The 18,735-nt window shown below is 33.5% G+C and overlaps 1 protein-coding gene across 1 annotated transcript in view; it reads right to left on the bottom strand.

Annotated features, from left to right (window-relative positions):
* LOC106711010 (leucine-rich repeat-containing protein 15) overlaps positions 1–15,396 on the bottom strand; it is a 71,481-nt gene extending 56,085 nt beyond the window's left edge. Inside the window, exon 1 of the mRNA XM_045684201.1 lies at positions 14,830–15,396. The gene's annotated coding sequence lies outside the window, so the exon portion shown is untranslated. The remainder of the gene's footprint in view (positions 1–14,829) is intronic.
* Between the last annotated feature and the right edge of the window lie 3,339 nt (positions 15,397–18,735).

Below are 18,735 nucleotides of genomic sequence, written 5' to 3'. Positions count from 1 at the left end.
TTCTCTTATCGTAATAAACAGAAATTTCATAATTTAACTACATGTAAATTTGTAATCTACCCACATGTTTACATGAATTATTTATTAATACTATTTTAGGTAACAGTTTAACTTCAAATTTGTGAGCAATAATTTTTTAGTGTAATTTTTCAAAAATACTCGTAAAGTTAATTAGATTATCTGCTTTTGTCGATTCCGAAGATTCAGAAAAAACTAAATCAGTAGACAGAAAGCAGAAATCATAAAAAACCACTTTACCCAAACATACTACAAGTTCGTTGCACTTACAAAATATCCAACTTTATAATCTTTATGTTAAACAGACAAAAGCAAAATCCAGATGAACATTTTATCAATATTGCTCAGCAGAATCTTGAATTACGTCATGTATACAGCAAAATGTTTCCAGTTAATTCACAGCTAAAACATCTTTTTCACTAAGTAATCAAACTTTGCCTTCCTTGTAACACGGATTCTTTACGCAATGGCATGGCGCGTGTTTGGCCATTGTGTTGTTTCAAAGGTCACATGCGGCTAATTGCGTAGTGGAAAAGGGGTTTAAAGGATACTGTAACTCGAGAAGGATACCTGCGCATGCACGATACGGACACAGGTGCAAAAGGTCAAGATATATTCTGATATATTCTGATAGATATTAGGGTCCGGTGTAATTGAGCTCAAGTTGGTAACTTGTGGAGGTTCCTATAATCCTTAATGTATTTTAACTTATGTTTTAAGGGTCAAGGGCGTTTTACGTTCAAATGTATTAAACTTTACTAAGCTTTTCATTCCAACGGCTTTATGTTTATAATATCAACTTTTCTTGTTAACTAAAAGAAAAAGTAGAAGGATAAAAATGAGGAAACATTGAAAACAAAAAAGCCTTTTCAATTTTCTAGATTTTTTTTTCTATTCAAAATTCTCAATTTTAGTCAAAAAAATTTAAGTACAAAAATGATTCAATACAATATGTCCAGTTCGTTAAGAATACTTGAGAGACCAACAAACACCATTTTTTTATTTATATAGAAGATTTGAAAGCATCAATAAATTATTCAAGAGAGATCGTAGGCTTAATAATGGATTTGGAACGCCATTTTGAACGCGTGAAAATTGATTATAACGATGTTAAATCGAGCAAGTTCCTCGTGTGTGGGTGAAGTTATATCTTTACAACCATAAACCACACAGCCTACAGCTGGCCGTAAAAAATATTGCAATGAAAACCTACTCTAGAATGACATTAGAATAACAACTCAATGTCTTATTAGAAGAGAGGTCATCGTGTGAATTTTTAAAAAATTCTGGAAAAATCTTTTCTTGACATCATGTTCATTAAATGTTAACACCTAAGAAAGCCAAAGAAATATTAACCACCAACTCACATCCACCTTATCAGTCGTCACTCCCTTCTTAAGCAAAGCGCTTCTTCTATTTGTAATGAGGCATTATTGTTAATAACAAAAAAAAAACTTTTGTGTAGATGTAGAATTGTAATTCTAGAAGTCTGATTTTGTCTATGCACATATTTTAGAAGGTTTAGTTAGTTGTACCTTGTTTAGTTACTCCTGTCTCGATGTTTTTTTTTTATCAAATCTTGTAATTTTAATTTAAACCACTTTACGCTTACTGATTGAGCTGAAATTTGGCATGAATTCTTCTTTTTCTTACGGTGCCATCTTCTCGCGAAGGTCGGCGATCATTAAGGCAATCTGCATTCTCGAAACCGCGGCTCTGAATAACGAACGGGTACTTTTTCCGAACCACTGGCGTAGGTTTTTTAGCCAGGAAATCCTTCTTCGTCCAACACTTCGCCTTCCCTGAATCTTCCCTTGGACGATGAACTGCAGCAGTTCATATTTTCTGTTTCTCATTATGTGGCCTAAATATTCCAGCTTCTTTTTCTTTACTGTATATAGTATTTCTAGTTTTTTCTTCATGCGCTGTAGTACGGTTACATTTTTTACTTTGCATTGGCATTTTTGGCATGAATGTAAAAATGCAATATTATTATAAATAATATGAAACAACACAACCTCATCGAGTTTGGGCTCATTTGAATGATCTTTATGAGTAGTTTGTCATTTTTTTTTGTTTTTTAATTAACAAGAATATACAATAATTAAATAATTTAATTGTTAACTTTAAGCAGTATGTATTCATTATATAGCAGTATATATTATGCCCTAAATCTAAGAAATTTTAGTGAATCTTATAATATTATGAACACTCGACTGCTTCAAACATAAACGTGTGTGGGAAATGCACTTTAAACGAAGCATGTTGCATATAAAACTAATGACAGAAATGATCATGCGTTAACAAATGCCACCTCCAAACGTTTCGAAACTCCACGTTATGACACGCCTCTGCATTTATTTCGCACGACGCGACGTTAACAATAGACCACCTAATGCAGTAAATATATATCTATTAGCCTAATATACAAAGATAAAATATTACGGTTTGGGTTTTTTATCACATTTTGAATATACAGGATGATCTACCTTATTGAATATTACATTAAATACTCATATACGTACGATGAATTTTGGAACAGACCCTACTCCATAATAATTTGTCAGAAAATTAGGATTTTAAGTTTCACTTTGACAGATATCTTAATGATATTGGTACCATTATCATCTTCTACCTATTTCATTTATTTCTCTAAAATTTGTTTAGATTAGATACTTTGAAATATTTTTCAATTCTATTATTAGTAATAAATCTGCATCTTAAGATCTTTTCAATATCATAAAAAGATTTGCAAACGCACAGCTATATTATGGTAGCTTTTGAAAAAGACAAATAGCATTCTCTCAACTAATAGTAAGCCACACATAAGCCACGTAGCTGAGAACAATTATACCAGCAATCCATCAAAAGAAGGCGGTAATTCCTGCAGCTCGCTTGATCGATCGCGCTCGAATGCCATTAATTAGGGGACGTCTATGGTTTTTCAAGAGGATTTCATATCCTTCTTAATTAACCCTAATGCCGACCCCCTTTAACTTGATCACATGCTTACAATCATTATAGAATGTTAGAGAAGCGTATTATATATAAAAGACTGCCGACTCAGAATGGTAAAGGATTCTTCTTTAGTAGAGTTCTAGTTAATAAACCAATACGCATTAAAATGAAGTTGAAAAGTTTAATTTACGAAAAAGTGAGGTTCAATTTCTAATTTGTGTTGTATGAACTCAAAAACTATTTAAAATTATTTATCCTTTTAAAAGTACTGTTGTCGAGAAGTTACTTTAACTATATACTTTTTCTTTCATATCAAAATATGTACTGTATAGTAGACAGAACGAAATAGTGGTTGTGAAGGAAAAATAAAGTAAAATTAGTACAGACAATAATCGCTTAACACTGTTTAGCACTTTTTCATTGTTACAAATTCAAAAATAAACCTTAACAAATAACAGATAAGATTGTAAGTCAATTATCATGCTTCTAAACTTTCGGTGGCAAGGATAATGAAAATATCAAACAAAGATCCCGTAGTCCCTAACTCCCTAATAACAGTCATGATATTGGTACAAGTTTCTTCCCACGTTTATTACAACGGCCACATTTGCATAGGAATCGTGACCTTATCGTTAAATAATTACAAGGCGCTGTGTTTATATTAATATAATACGGCAGAAGTACATCGCTTAACCTGAATACCTGAGCGGAGTTTGAAAGGCCAATTTACATGAACTAATTGTGGGCGAAATAAACTTTATTTTCACTATGCAATGTATACGATATACTGGACCGACTTTGATGGGAAGGTAGTACACGCGGGCAAATTATAGGCTACGTTTTCTTTTAATACTGCGCTGCGCTGACGAATTGGCAGGCGACCGCTACTTTCTTTATAAATAACAAGAAAAACCTTTAATCGTACATGTAAATTTTTATAATCGCGTTATGGATTAACATTTCACCTCTGGTTTCAGACTGAAAGATGCTTGAAACGCACCATAATTTTAGATAAGTAGCCAAAAACCTGAAGAAAAACTCTTTAAAATAAATATCGTGTATCCTAATTTAATGGAAACTCACCTTAATATTAAAGCAGCCAAAAATTGAATAATGTTCTTATATCTCGAATCCTAATGGAAGCGTACCTTAAGTTGAAGCCAGTGTTAGCACGTGGGCGCGACCCACTGAGTACCCATCGATCATACCTGCGTGCCGCCGAGCTGCGGAGAAATCGACAATTTCGTCAAGCCGATGGCATCGCGCCTTAAATATGGATTTAGGGCCCTTTGAATGATTAATGGACTGTTACGTACACACTAGACGCCCGTCAATTACACGTGAGTGAATTAAACGACATTTACATTTAAGAACAAGGATTAAAAAGACTACTAAAAAAAGATTAAAGTAAGCTTGAAAACGGCTTTCACGAGGTTAGGTAGTTTTTTTTCTATTAAATGTGCTTATAAGGTTTTTGACACGCTTTTTACATGAAACTAGGAACCAAGTTTTAGTGCCACACTCAGAGTCTTTAGATGGTTACTAAGAGTGGTCCTTAGTATAGATTTAGTATTTATTAAAAATCTACACTAATTTGTTATTTTTTTTATAAGAAACGGTGTTAACTTTATCTATGGCATACTTTTATTTACCAACCAGCTTATGCCCGCGACTAAAAATACATGTATCAATTAAAACACTATGAAACTTTCCAAAATAAATCCATAGACAGTATTGAAAAATGACATTTAATAAAATATTTTAACAAAAATATCCCGATTAATTTCACAAAACAACTATTTTGTCCTTTACATAAAGATACTGGCAGAAAATAAAGACGGTCTTAAAAAAACAAATGACAGCCTCAGCCAGGTCATAGAATAAACAATACGAGTACAGATAATCCTAATTGAATTCACTGAGGTCTAAAGTGAGGAGCGTCAGTTTAATATTACATTACAGCGTCCTTTACAGCTTATCACATATTAACCGTTAGTTTCTACTGTAGAAAGAAACTACAAATTGTTTTTATATTAAAATTTTAAAACAAAAACAAGAAGTTGTGAATTAAAAAATTTGCCTATCGTGATTTATGTCATAAGATGTACTTATAGTTTAATATATGCTATTTTCTACTAAACTTAGTACATCTTCGTCCATCCGACCACAGAATATCAATAGCTGTCACCCGCAACTCCGTCCGCGCGGAGAGACCCATCCAGCCGTTCTGGAGATACCTTGTAACAAACATCCATCCATCCACTCATCCAAACATTCGCATTTATAACTTTAGCACGATTAAGTATACTACAAACTACAAATACCTATACGTACAGTTGTAATCGCTTAATGCTAATCGTTTAGATGTCGTTATAAGTGATTTTGACTGTATGTAATTTCTTGGAAAAGCAAACAGAAAGACAAAGAGTCGTCTATTGAAGTACAAAGCAATCGTTGCGTAAACAGCCTTTGGCATAAAGTTCTGTACATAGCAGCATACAATATAAAAGCAACTATTTATCTATAGTACAGGATTGTATCAATATTTAGACTTCTTGAAACGCTACATTAAAGTTTTAATGATTCGCAACCGAAGATTAATAACCTCCTTCTTTTTGAAGTCGGCTAATAAGTACGTTTGCATCTGAAACTTTTGAAGAACTATAAATTATTGGCAAGGACTGAGTTTATTTTTACAAAAGTTATAATAATATGTCAATATGGTTTTTAAAGACTATAAGTTAATGTATCATCATCAGCAGCCCATTATACATCCCCACTGAGGGTCTCAGAGCCAACCCTAAGTTAAGGATGACTAGGCCATAGTCAAATATTGTGCAGGTTGCATCACATGTCTACCTTCAACTTAAGATCGTCGGATAGATGTACGTATGTAAATCGATAGTCGAAAAACACATTGGTACATGGCGAGATTCCAACCCAGGACCTTAAGATTACAAGTCAAGTGCTTAACCCTGAGCCACCGACGCTCTAATATATATCGACTTTATTTTATTTTTATATTTCATTTAAGATATTTCAATACGCCAATGCTTTAGTACAGGATAATCTTTTTTATACCTTTGATGAACTTTTTAAACTCTGACAGTATTATATTTAAAAATACAAGCTTCCACATTATTTTAATTAAACCATTGTTTGCACAGCGAAATATTTAATCCGGCATATTTTTTTTAAAATGCTGTCGGAATTTTGTGTTGCTTTAATCTGTAATGGATTACTACATACATCAAGCACACAAATATTAATTGATTATATACAATTTAATGGAAACATATAAATATTCAGAATTTGTCAATTTTGATAATTAACAAGCTAAATTGAATATCTAAAATGGAAATTATTCGCAAAATTACAACATAATCAATCTAGTTAAAGTAGTTTAAAAACGCATAATTGTCAAACAGATTGACTATTTATATATGAAACTAACTGACGCCCTCGACTCCGTCCGCGCGGAATTAAAAAACAACTTGATTAGTAGCCTACGTGTTCTTCCAGACTACGTCGTTTCGGAGAGCCGATCCATCCATCCATCCATCTAAACATTCGCATTTATGTATAATATTAGTAAGAAGTAAGATAGTAGGTAAATTCATATAAGTGTTGTCGAGTACAAAACGCTATATTATGTATGAGAAAAAGAACCTTCACAAAAAGTACACATACTCGTTGGAATAAATTTGTTAAGAAATTTACAAAGTATCGAACTGCAAAGCACCTTCGTGGTTTTTCCAGCAAACTATATTATGAATCAATATGATATTTTTCTGGAACCTTACACATGCTTATTTCTTAAAAATGACTTAGTGTCAGTTAATATTTAGCAAAAGTTAGATTTTAGATTTCTGATGTAGACTTATAAAATAAAATATGCTCTTAGGTACTAATATTAATATTCGAACATGAATTTCAAGACAATACATAATATGTGCACACCAATATAAATAAAGATGGAAAAGCATTGTTTTGTTAACTTATAACTACTTTCTTCGAAAGCCTAGTAAACATCGTTATAAAGTTATGTTTCATTTAGTCATTAATCTACAAAAGTGAAGCTGAGGCAAGTTACCAGTATGAAAATGAAGCTAAATTATTAAATATACAAGTGAAGACTTTGAATTCGGGGTACAAAGTCAATTAGAAATGTGATTTTAATTTGCGTAAACACAGCGAACGGTTGCTTCTATCACAAAGAGCCCCGCGAATACAGCCCGCGGCCTCAGACTCGAATACGAGAACAAACATAACACAGAGTTCGTTAACCTCTAAAAACACTGATTATCTTTCGATTTCAGAGTAATATCTATTATTTTATTAATAAACATTAAGCTACAAACTTGATGTTATTTACAAAGGAACATTTAGATTCAAAACCTAACAGACAAGAGCGTTGACAAAAGCATCAAACTTATAGTGTTACAAGTTTATCTCGGCTTGTAAGAGACCTCTTTTTGACATCAAAAGGGGGGGCGCTGTGAGCTATCTTATTTTTGACTGATGACCACCGAGTCATATAACTTTGTCGGTTTATAAACTTAACCTAAGTAATTAAATCTTTTTGCACCATTAAACTTTGTATTTACAATTAAAAGCTACTAATTCACTCTATACCTTGGAAAAAATACAACAAACAAATAGGTTTTAACAGTGGTAGACTTGTAGATCCCGCAACAACAATATTAGATGCACGAATGGGCCGAATCGTCCGGTGATATACTATAACCACACAGAAAAAGGCGTGAAGTGGTAACAACTCTGCGTTTCGCCTGATGTGTATTCGTGTCGGGAGGCCTAATTTCAGTCCATGTTGAAATTATGGGAAGGGGAATAGGATTGGTGGAGGAAGAGGCGTATAGGAAGAGGAAATATCTTCTTTCTGTGAGTCCCCTTCTCCGTTGATTAAAGGTAGAAAACACATCTGCAATTGCGGATGTCTATGGGCAGCGTTCGCTTTGCTGTTTCGCGTGAATTCAGTTGGCCGCTTGCTAGTTTGTCACCTTATGGTATAAAAAAATGTTAGGAGTGCATCACTTACCTTAAACAATAGTGAGGCGACCTAAATAACGGTTCACTGTTATTCGCTATTATAATATTTTCGCGGGACTCGTGTGCGGAACTGATTGGACGCATGCCGTGTGAACGCGATAAACGCTAAATTATTGTTTACGATGTTGTTAATAGCGGTCTTGTTTGGTTAACGTGCATTATTATGTGTATGTGTGGGTAACTACGGAATAATGGTTTCGACGCTTAAAAGCTTTCGCGGATAATCACGTTGATTATTTTGCATTATAGCTCCTGCAACATAAAATAATATGAAATGCCCGATTATTTTTTGTGAAATTATATACGAGTATACCCTTTCTATATATGTATTCATTTCGTTTTTCAATGTTGAATCGTAAATTCATTGAAATTTAAAGTTATAAATTAAAATTACGAGCCAAACCCTATTTAATTATAACAATACTAGCTGTTGCCCGTGACCCATTCGCGCGGGATTAAAAAAAATACTTTACAAGTAGCCTACGTGTTCTTCCAGACTATGTTCTGCATCTACGTCAAATTTCATAGAGATCCGTTGAACTGTTCTGTAGGTACCTTGTACCAAACATCCATCCAAACATTCGCATTTATAATACTAGTAAGATATGTTTTTCTCATTAACTTTACTGATACATTTAGAGCCTGATAATATGTTGTTGTTTTTAACTAAAATAAAAACTAAAACATACTACAGTGTGTTTATCTAAGAATTGCTAAGCATTTATTATATGAACTATCGCTTTAAATATAAAATATTCACTTGAAACTAATCTGCATAACATTACATCGCCTGATAAAATAAACAACACAGTCACGTGGTTTATAACATGAGATGTTTAAAATACAGCATCCTACGGACAGCTTCCAAATCGGATTGTAGTCATTTAGGCGCCGCCAACGTAATGGGCCCGCGGTGTTACTCGGCGTGACGCCAAATACAATACTCAATATACAAACCGTCTCCCAACACCCTACAATCTATTGTTATCTATTATTCATGTTAAGAAACATTTCAAACACCAGAGGCCACAGATAAATTGTGCTCTTTATAAAAATAACTTATATTTAGCAGTTATTTTTATCGTTAATAACGTAACGCATATTATGTTTCGTTGATCACATAATTTTTTTAATTGCTTTAACTTTGTATAGTCTACGAAGGGACATACAAAAAATTAGGGGAATACTGTTATTGTACATAGAAATAAAACGTAACTTGTTTCCGATGTTTCGAGATCTTTGTGTTGCAGTGATCTGTATTATGTCAACGCTAATTTGGTAGTATAATGTGTGGGCGACTTCTGACTGAATAACAAATTCTATATGAATGCAATGGAAAATACCTCATCATTGGACTTTTAAAATGTTCGGCTTGTTGTATGGGCTCAAGAAAAATTATGAAAGCCTATATAAATCATGTCCAACACCTAGAGGATTAGGCAGAGATAAGCAATCATGGGTCATTATTTTCTTTGAAAAAAAAAAAACAAGAGATAAAGTTTTGTACAGATTTTTCGTCACTGTAATTATAATGTTATTTGTATAGGATTGTGATCCTACGAACAAACCCTTATTGCTTAGATGGTTTTGCATTAATATTGTAAAGTTATGACATACAGGTTGCGGCATGATCTATAATAACATGTTATAATTAAACGAAAACTTTACCGCGTCTAATGGAAAATGTTTGTCACTTAAATTCTCTGTTGAATTTAATGTAACTTCTAAAATAATATCTGACAGTCTATCTTACTAATATTATAAATGTAACGCCTTAACGGATCTGGAGGAAATTTGGCATGGATATAGAACATAGTCTGGAGGAACACATAAGCTACTAATTAAGATTTTCTTTTAATTCCGCGCGGATGGAGACGCGGGTAACAGCTACTCATTATCATAAAAAGGACATTAATGCCTGGCATGGCAATAGATGACGCTATGGAGAAAATACGTATCGAATGAACTGAAAATCGGTATTTAAGGTATGACCATCGTTTAGAGTAATTCCCAATGTTGTCTAGAATGGTAAACCTGGAGCGTTATGCGATGGCGGAAAATAAAATTAAAGATTCACAAGTTGAAGAAGAAATGTAACAGCAGTAAGTCTAGCAAAACTAGAATTCGAATTTTGAATTTTGGTCTACGAGAACAAATAGTTTTGGGTTTAGAATCTAAATCATTAGTCTATTGACGGTCAATAATAGATCGACATCTATATATATAAAAGAAAGTTGTGTTAGTTACACCATTTATAACTCAAGAACGGCTGAATCGATTTGACTGAAAATTGGTGGGCAGGTAGCTTAGAACCAGGAATAGGACATAGGATAATTTTTACCCCGTTTTCTATTATTTTTTTTTATTTCGCGCGGACGGAGTCGCGGGAAAAAGCTAGTCTATATATATAAAAGAAAGTTGTGTTAGTTACACCATTTATAACTCAAGAACGGCTGAATCGATTTGACTGAAAATTGGTGGGCAGGTAGCTTAGAACCAGGAATAGGACATAGGATAATTTTTACCCCGTTTTCTTTTCTTTTTTTTTTTTATTCCGCGCGGACAGAGTCGCGGGTAAAAGCTAGTTTATAAGTATTTAAAGCAAGAGTAACATATTCTATTGTAGTATGGAACAAATTCAATAGATGGCGACACTAATTTAATACGTGCTCAGGAATCCGCAGCCCGTAATATATTAGTTTCAGATTAAAGCTATCAACACGAGTTATGCTGTAATATCTTCCATATTGAATATTAACACATTATATAATTATGTACGTTATTAATTTATCAATGTTCCTTGTTAGGAAATAAACAAATCTTTATATAGCTGATTAATTACTGCAACACATTTTTGATCAAATATTTAAGTAGATTATTTAGATCTGAATAAAGTAAAAAATAATTAACAGGTATATGAATAAAAATCGTGATCAAATATTTAATGGAAAAAATATAAACTAATTTTGTCACAATGATTTTATGAACGAAATTTTATTCGTAAATACGAAAAGTAAAAATCTGGATAGTTTAGGTCAAAGCATGATGATTCAAAATGAGAATATTGACTAGTAAAGATAGAATACCGAAACTTTCTTATCTATTAATTCCAATTAAATCCAAAAACCTTCCTTTCTTCCTTTCATAATTACATTTTTGCATATTATATGATGAATAAATATTTCTAACCTAACTTTTTAAGATGCCTTATCTTAAGAATGATTCAATCAAATTAATATTAAAAGCGTATAAAATATTAGGTCCTTACATATGAAATTGGCGTTTTGTATGGGAGGAACAAAAAGTCGAATATTTTTTAATATAATATATTTAATTAATCAAAGTATGAACCATTATTTTCTATGCACTTTTGCCATCTCATAGGTAGTTCATTGATCCCTTTACTAAAAAAACCAGTCGGACGGGAATCAATAAAATCTTTGGAGGCGATTTGGACTACCCCATCGGAGTTGAATTTTTTCCCTTGCAAGAAGTTATCCAAATTTCGAAAAAAATGGTAATCTGTTGGAGCAAGGTCCGGGGAGTACGGAGGATATCTTAGACTTTCCAATTGAAGCTCTTCTAATTTAGTAGCCGTCTGTTGCGCAGTGTGTGGTCTAGCGTTGTCGTGAAGCAGCAGTGGCGTGGAGCGATTGACCAGCCTAGGTTGTTTAGCCGCTAGCTTTTCCATCATGGTTTGTAATTGCTGACAATAGACATCAGCCGTAATAGTCTGGCCAGATTTGAGAAAACTGTAATGAACAATACCGGCACTAGTCCACCAAACGCTTACAAGTAACTTTTTTGGGGTTAATTTTCGCTTGGGGCAGGATTTGGCTGGCTTGCCAGGATCCAACCATTGCGCTGAGCGCTTCCGATTATCGTAAAGAACCCATTTTTCATCACAGGTAATCATTCGGTTTAAAATACCTTCATTATTGTGCCGGTTTAGTAATGTAACGCAACAGTCGACGCGCGTTTGCCGGTTTGCTTCAGTCAATTCGTGAGGTACCCACCTTTCAAGCTTTTTAATCTTCCCAATTTGCTTCAAGTGAATTAAAACAGTTTTATCACTAACATCGCAGCCTGCAGCTAACTCGGACGTGGTTTGCGATGGATCCGCTTCCACAATAGCCTTCAACTCTTCATTATCAACTTGAGTCTCAGGCCGTCCACGGGGCTTGTTCTGCAGATCGAAATTTCCAGAACGAAAACGTTGGCACCAAAAACGAACTGTGTTTTCTTTTGCAACACGACCGCCATACACATCATTCACCCTTCGAGTCGTTTCCGCAGCACTAGTGCCACGGCGGAACTCGTACTCGTAAATAATGCGATATTTTAAGTTTTCCATTTTGTAAAATGAGTGACGCAAACAGAAAAAAACAGAAGAAAAAAAACAAATGAATGACGGCCATCGGACCACAAATACATGAGTCTATAGCTGTACAAATTTGAATTTGAAATTCCTTACCAAAGAGGAGAAATTCGTGATTAAAGTGCCCAGTACGAAAAACGCCAATTTCATATGTAAGGACCTAATAAAAATAAATATGGCAAAGATAACAGAACTATTAAAAGTGTCATACTATCAGCTCAGATTTCTACTGCCGTGGGACTTGTATTGATACATATTGCCATCCCTTTCATTTTCCTTGACAAAACAGAGACAACAATACTTGTGTCACTGCAGTCGAAGTAAGAAACGCTAAAGAAACCGGGCACAGTTTCGTAATGTATCGCTCGAGGCGCATTATACCCACGCACAAACATTCACATGTTTTATATGTAAGTAATTTAAATAGCATATTTGTTCAGTTACGCCTTTATATATGATAGTTAAGTTATTTCTAAACTGCAAAGTAGGAAAAAATGTTTTTTAAACTAACTATATTTTATTCGAACCAAGTTCATTTTGTAGAATTGAAAAAAGAAAAGATTACGTACTTTTGGGAGATAAAGATTATTTTTTTAAATAATTTGAAAGTACAACTATTACCATTTATGGATCGAACTAGCCGTCGGCCGCGACTCTGTCCGTGCAGAATAAAAAAAAACTTAATTACTAGCCTATATGTTCTTTCAGACTATGTTCTATATCCATGCCAAATTTCATCCAGATCCGTTGAGCCGTTTTGGAGATACCTTCAAACAAACATCCATCGATCCATCCGCCTAAACTTTTACATTTATAATATTAGTAAGATTTTTGAGGTGTAATCTCATTGCTTTGGTTTTAACACATTGAAAAAGCGAAAAATCACAATATAAAATTAAACAATACCTACCGACACACAATTATATACTAAATTTTAAAATGTAACTAAATTGATTTATTCAAAAATATATAACCTAAAAACTATATTAATAAAACCAATAATCCTACAGTTTAAACTTCATAATCACAATGTTAAAATAATTTACTTACATAATGATCCTCACATTTCGCGGCAAATGCAGTCGAAGACACTATTTGAAGCAAAAAAACTGTCCCGGGAATAGATGAATTGCAAGTATCTGCTTTAATAAATCCATTTTTCACATTTAATTGTGTCTGAACATACGAAATTGATCACTAACTACGTTTTAATATACCTTAAAAAAAAACACTACCTTGCAAGGTTGTCACAAAATTTGACAGAATCAATTTGATATTTATTTTAATTAATTTATTAAAATCAATTAAATCTTATTTTAAATATAAAAAGAAATTGTTGTCTTTATTTTTGAAATATGTTATCGTTAGCTTTTTTAATATGCCATGATATTTAATTTCCTTTTTTCAATTGGTAATTCATGCACACCTATGCACACATTTGAGTAAATCAATTGATGTCCTTATTATTTTGTAGTGATGTGTGGCTTTTGAATATTTCTACGGGTAACGTAAAAGGTTGCAAACGTTGATAATATTGTTATGTAAACAGTGCAAGAACCCATTAGCAATTCACATTCTCCTCACCTCAATTTGCTTAGTTCGCTTCGTCCTTTACTACGGAAATCAATACTTAATTTAATGTCGAAGAATATGGTATTAGTAACACAAGTAGGATATTATTACAAACCGCGGATTAAAAGAAATGAACACAATATAAAAAAAGTTCCTATGTCCGTCTCCTAGTTCTAAGCTACCATTTCATCATCAATTTTCAGCTAAATCAGTTCGACCGATCTTGAGTTATAAATAGTGTAACTAACACGACTTTCTTTTATATATATAGATACATTTGAAATATCAAACTAGCGTAATCCTTTACTTTAGCTTAGGTTCTGAAAGGACTTTTCTCTCTTCTTTAAACATCATTGTGTCTTCTACCTTACTGCAAACTTTCTTGGAACTTATCTACATAATTTTATAGTCATTGCGAATATTTAGAGCTATCAATTCAATCTGACTCTGTTTATAAGCTTAGCACTCATGATAACCGCCGCGGTGCTAGATTCGATTTTCAAATTTGTAAATCTAATTTAAGGTTGTAAAGGAGATAAAATGGTTTCTGTTATTGGTTGGTGTTAAATGATAATATTAAGGTGTATTCAATGATATTGTGTAAAAGTAACTTTTAAAATGTAAACATAATTATGTTTTACAATTGCGTTTAATAAGTCAAAAATCAAGAACTGTTTATTTATGTTAAACTGATATATTTTATTTGTTTTGATTAATAAACGCCAAACATAAACAGTGAAGGCAGAGTTTGAACACATTGTCAGCCGCGATAAAGCCGTGAATGAATGTAATTCAACGCAGTCTAAACAAAATGAATCGTTCTTTACACTCACCTTTCCGCTCTAACGACCGCTCATTGTCGACAAAGAAGTGCCCACCGGGCCGGCGCGGGCGCAGCACTATGCATCACGTCACTTCCTATCCCATTCCATTCATAAAACACAAAACATCCGTATAATGTGTTATTCGATATTCGAAAACTGACACCTCGAAATTCGTGTCACTGGCAACACTGAAGCACTTTTATAACTGGTTTTAAATACCGTTCCGAATTTCTTTTTGTATTTTGCTTATTTAAAAAAAAAGTACTTTTTATCGAAACGTGTGTGTCAGTCGGCGCGCGCGCACGTTTGAGCGCGAAGCCTCCGTATTCGCCCCCGCGATTTTTGACGCGTGGGCGCCAAAACCTACGCGGGCGGGCTCAAGCGAATTTGCGTAATAAATTTAAGCAATAAAACACACCAAACCGTCCGTATTTAATACAAATACGCTTTATTCGATGCGCTCGCAGTCGGGTAAAGACGACCGCCGACAGCAGGGGACCGCATGAAAATGGCGAACTCTCTTTATAAGCGCATGTTAGAATTTTAAATGAGTATCGAATAATGCATCGGACATAAAAAGCCATCGTCGGCAACTAACAATATTATGTGTGCTGTTGCGTTGGGAAGCGGCCCGTCGCCGAGGACCTTGTATGGTGAAACGGGTTCGTCTGCAGTCCCACACGTTTCGACTTTTTGTCGTGCGTTGCAGGAAAGAGCTGGGAATCGATGTCCACCGTAACATGATCTCCCTCGCACCCTCGGCATACGGAAGCCTCCCAAATAAATTGAGCAACAAAAGGACTAGTGGGTGTCTCGTTAAACTGGTCACTTTACGCCAAGGAAGGAGCATTGTACAGGTCGTGTGCTTGCAAGCCACGTCCCTGTGCTGGCTTCATACATTCGTAATGAAATCGTCGCCCGCACTCTCGAGTCCTAATTAGAAGTTCTATTTCGCAACTACCCGTCGCCGAAGGGTGCCTTTGGTTCAGAAAATCGCTCGGGATTTGAGAAGTGGATTCTGTTTCTGTCACAGAACTCTACGTAGATGAATACTATGACTGGCTTTATTCGGTTCTTTAACTAAATTACTTTCTTAAATGTTATAATTGGACTCAAGTTAATTCTTTTAAAAATAACGCCTGCAATATTTTGATAGCAATAATTATGCATTGTGTTATTACAATTTACAATACGTTTAGTTTTTTGTAATATCAATGACATTTACGATGGAGGTTTTAGAGTTTAAGTCTCTCCCTTCTTTTGTTTTTTATTATCTATATATCTTTAAAGTCACGTTTGAATGTAATGGATGAGTATCTAACACAAACTGACCGGCTTGTGATCAAGTTGCTTCATGTCATATAAATTGTATTTTTGCTATCATTTTTTAATAGGAGCCTTGAAAAGTAACCTAATATTTTTTGCACATTTTCTGTTACGTATATATTAAGCTTACCTTGTATGAAAACTAAAATAAATTAATAACTCGATATTAAAATAAATTATTGAGGTAAAATAAAATGGATGCGTACTTATCAAAATGGCCGATACAAACGATTACTTAACTAATTCAATCGTCGAAAACAAAACGTGATCCAACAAGGACGCCAGGCGGTCGAATACTTTCTGGGACATAATACTTTTTATTCTTGCACTCAATTGAACTTGTAAAAAAATTGTAAAATTGACTTCAGTTTTATCCAAAAGAAACATGACAAAATCGTAATATAAGATATAGATGTATGCTTTTAATTGAAATTTAAGATATTATTTATTTCTATATGGAATATAACTTTCACTATTTTTTATATGTACATTTATTAAAAAACTAATATTTGATGACAAATTCCAACAACGTGTTGTGTGTATTTGCTAAAGATCCTTGCATAAAAGATAAATAAAATGGTCACCCTCACCAATAATCGAGTGACATCGTTATATTGACTGTGATATCAATGAGTCACAATATGTACATACTGGTCACAAATACAATTAGGAAGTCTGAATACAATCAATATTTAATTTAATCATTTCAGATTAATCTAACCTTAAATATAAATTCGTATCAAACTTAGCTGTATAACAGTCATGCCAATTATTTAGTTTATAATTACATACCTAAGATCCCGGAACAAACGCGGACTTGCGGACAAACAGACAAAAAATTATAAACTTAGATTTTTGTAGTAAGCAACGCAAGTACATCATGTTGCAGATATATATATTTTTTTCAATATTACATACATACACTTTAAGTAGGGTTGGCGACAGGCAGGCGGCCGACCGTAAAAATTGAGCCAAAAAATAAAACTTCGAGCACCGACTCCACGTGAGTGGGTTAAGGCCAAGGAGATGATGATGAGTCATGCTAATAACCCATAGGAGTTGATAAACATTACAGAATATTCGCGACCCTAGCACACCTCTTTCACCTTTACAACCTATATATCTACGCATACAATGTTGTCAGTTACTGGATCGTATTAGCTTAGGTTTCCACTGCAGGAAAGTCATAAAAAAACGATGTCATCCCTCTCATTTTCTTTGAAAAAATAGAGATAACTAATTGCTTACAAGTATCATAACAACTTAAGAAGGGACTTTGAAAAGTAATTTTTGTACATCAATGGAAATCCACGGTTATGACCTTTCTATCAAATATCACTTTCTAGTGCTTTATCAGTTTATTTTTTACTTATTTTTGATACAAAAAATAGATAGCTTAGAAAAATAGTGTAAATGTTTGACTTACTTTTTTATATATAATAATTCGTAATAAGTTTAATAATTTGATTTAAAATTCTTTTTGTTCATTTTTCTTAATCTTCTACTTTAGGTAAGGAATTTTTACATTTGAAGACGCAATCATTCTTGTCCAGTCCGAAAGCTTTTTATTGCTTCGTATACCTTAAAAGTGAATACGAATGACACAACATAAATTTATATTATTTATAATATACGTATAAAGAACTTAATATATTCCAACGTGTTTTGTTGTCTAAGTCAATTTCCATTTGGGGAACTGATTATATTAGATAGCTTTTGCCCGCCACTTCGTCTGCGCAGAATTAAAAAGTGGCTTACTCTAGTATGTTCCATATTTGTGCTTTTAAGTAAGATGTGTTAAACCGGATAGGAGTTATCGGGCAAATATATGAATCAAACGTGTCCCACGGGAACATTTACGGGATCATCTGGGATCCTATGTGGTCTTCCAGACTGTGTTTTAGATCTATGCCAAATTTCATCGATATCCTTTCAGTCGTTCTGGAGATACGTTCTAAAAACATCAATCCATCCATTCATACAACCATCGAAACCGTCGTATTTATAATATTAGAAATTTAAGTAGTTTTCATAATTTAATATCTACTATTTTAATATTTAAATGGCCACATCGTGCACTCAATATTCAAGAGATTTTTTTTTAATTTTGTTTTTTTCCTTTTTTAAAGTATTTTGCTTTTTAATTTGTCTTACATAAAAAGTGGTCTTCGTAATCGCATTACTTAAACAAATCGAGATAATATCTATGAATGTATTCGACCATATGTCAATCTTATTAGAACTTGTACTTACAACTGTGGGGTATCTGCAAACAAAACTGAATTAACTGTGTCAGACTGTGTGTGTAGCTGCCCTTATTGATTTGCGTTCCATCGGAAGGTCAATTAAAGTGTCAAACTACGTTATACTTTTCTTGTCACAATCTAAAATAAACCTTATTCCTGAGGATTTACAGTTGTAGTTATGTGAAAGTTGTAAGTTTGTGAAATGGCATATCTGTTCCCGTATTCTCGAGCCAATCAGATGATTATTGACTTGCGCTGTTGTCTCGTTGTTGGACGTATCAGTGAAAATAGGAGCCGTATTTTTTTACCTTCGCCTTGAAATAAAATAAACTTTTACTTTTTT

Source organism: Papilio machaon, chromosome 25 (genome assembly GCF_912999745.1).
Source record: "Papilio machaon chromosome 25, ilPapMach1.1, whole genome shotgun sequence".
NCBI lineage: Eukaryota > Metazoa > Arthropoda > Insecta > Lepidoptera > Papilionidae > Papilio > Papilio machaon.
This window is presented reverse-complemented; position numbering and strand designations above follow the sequence as displayed.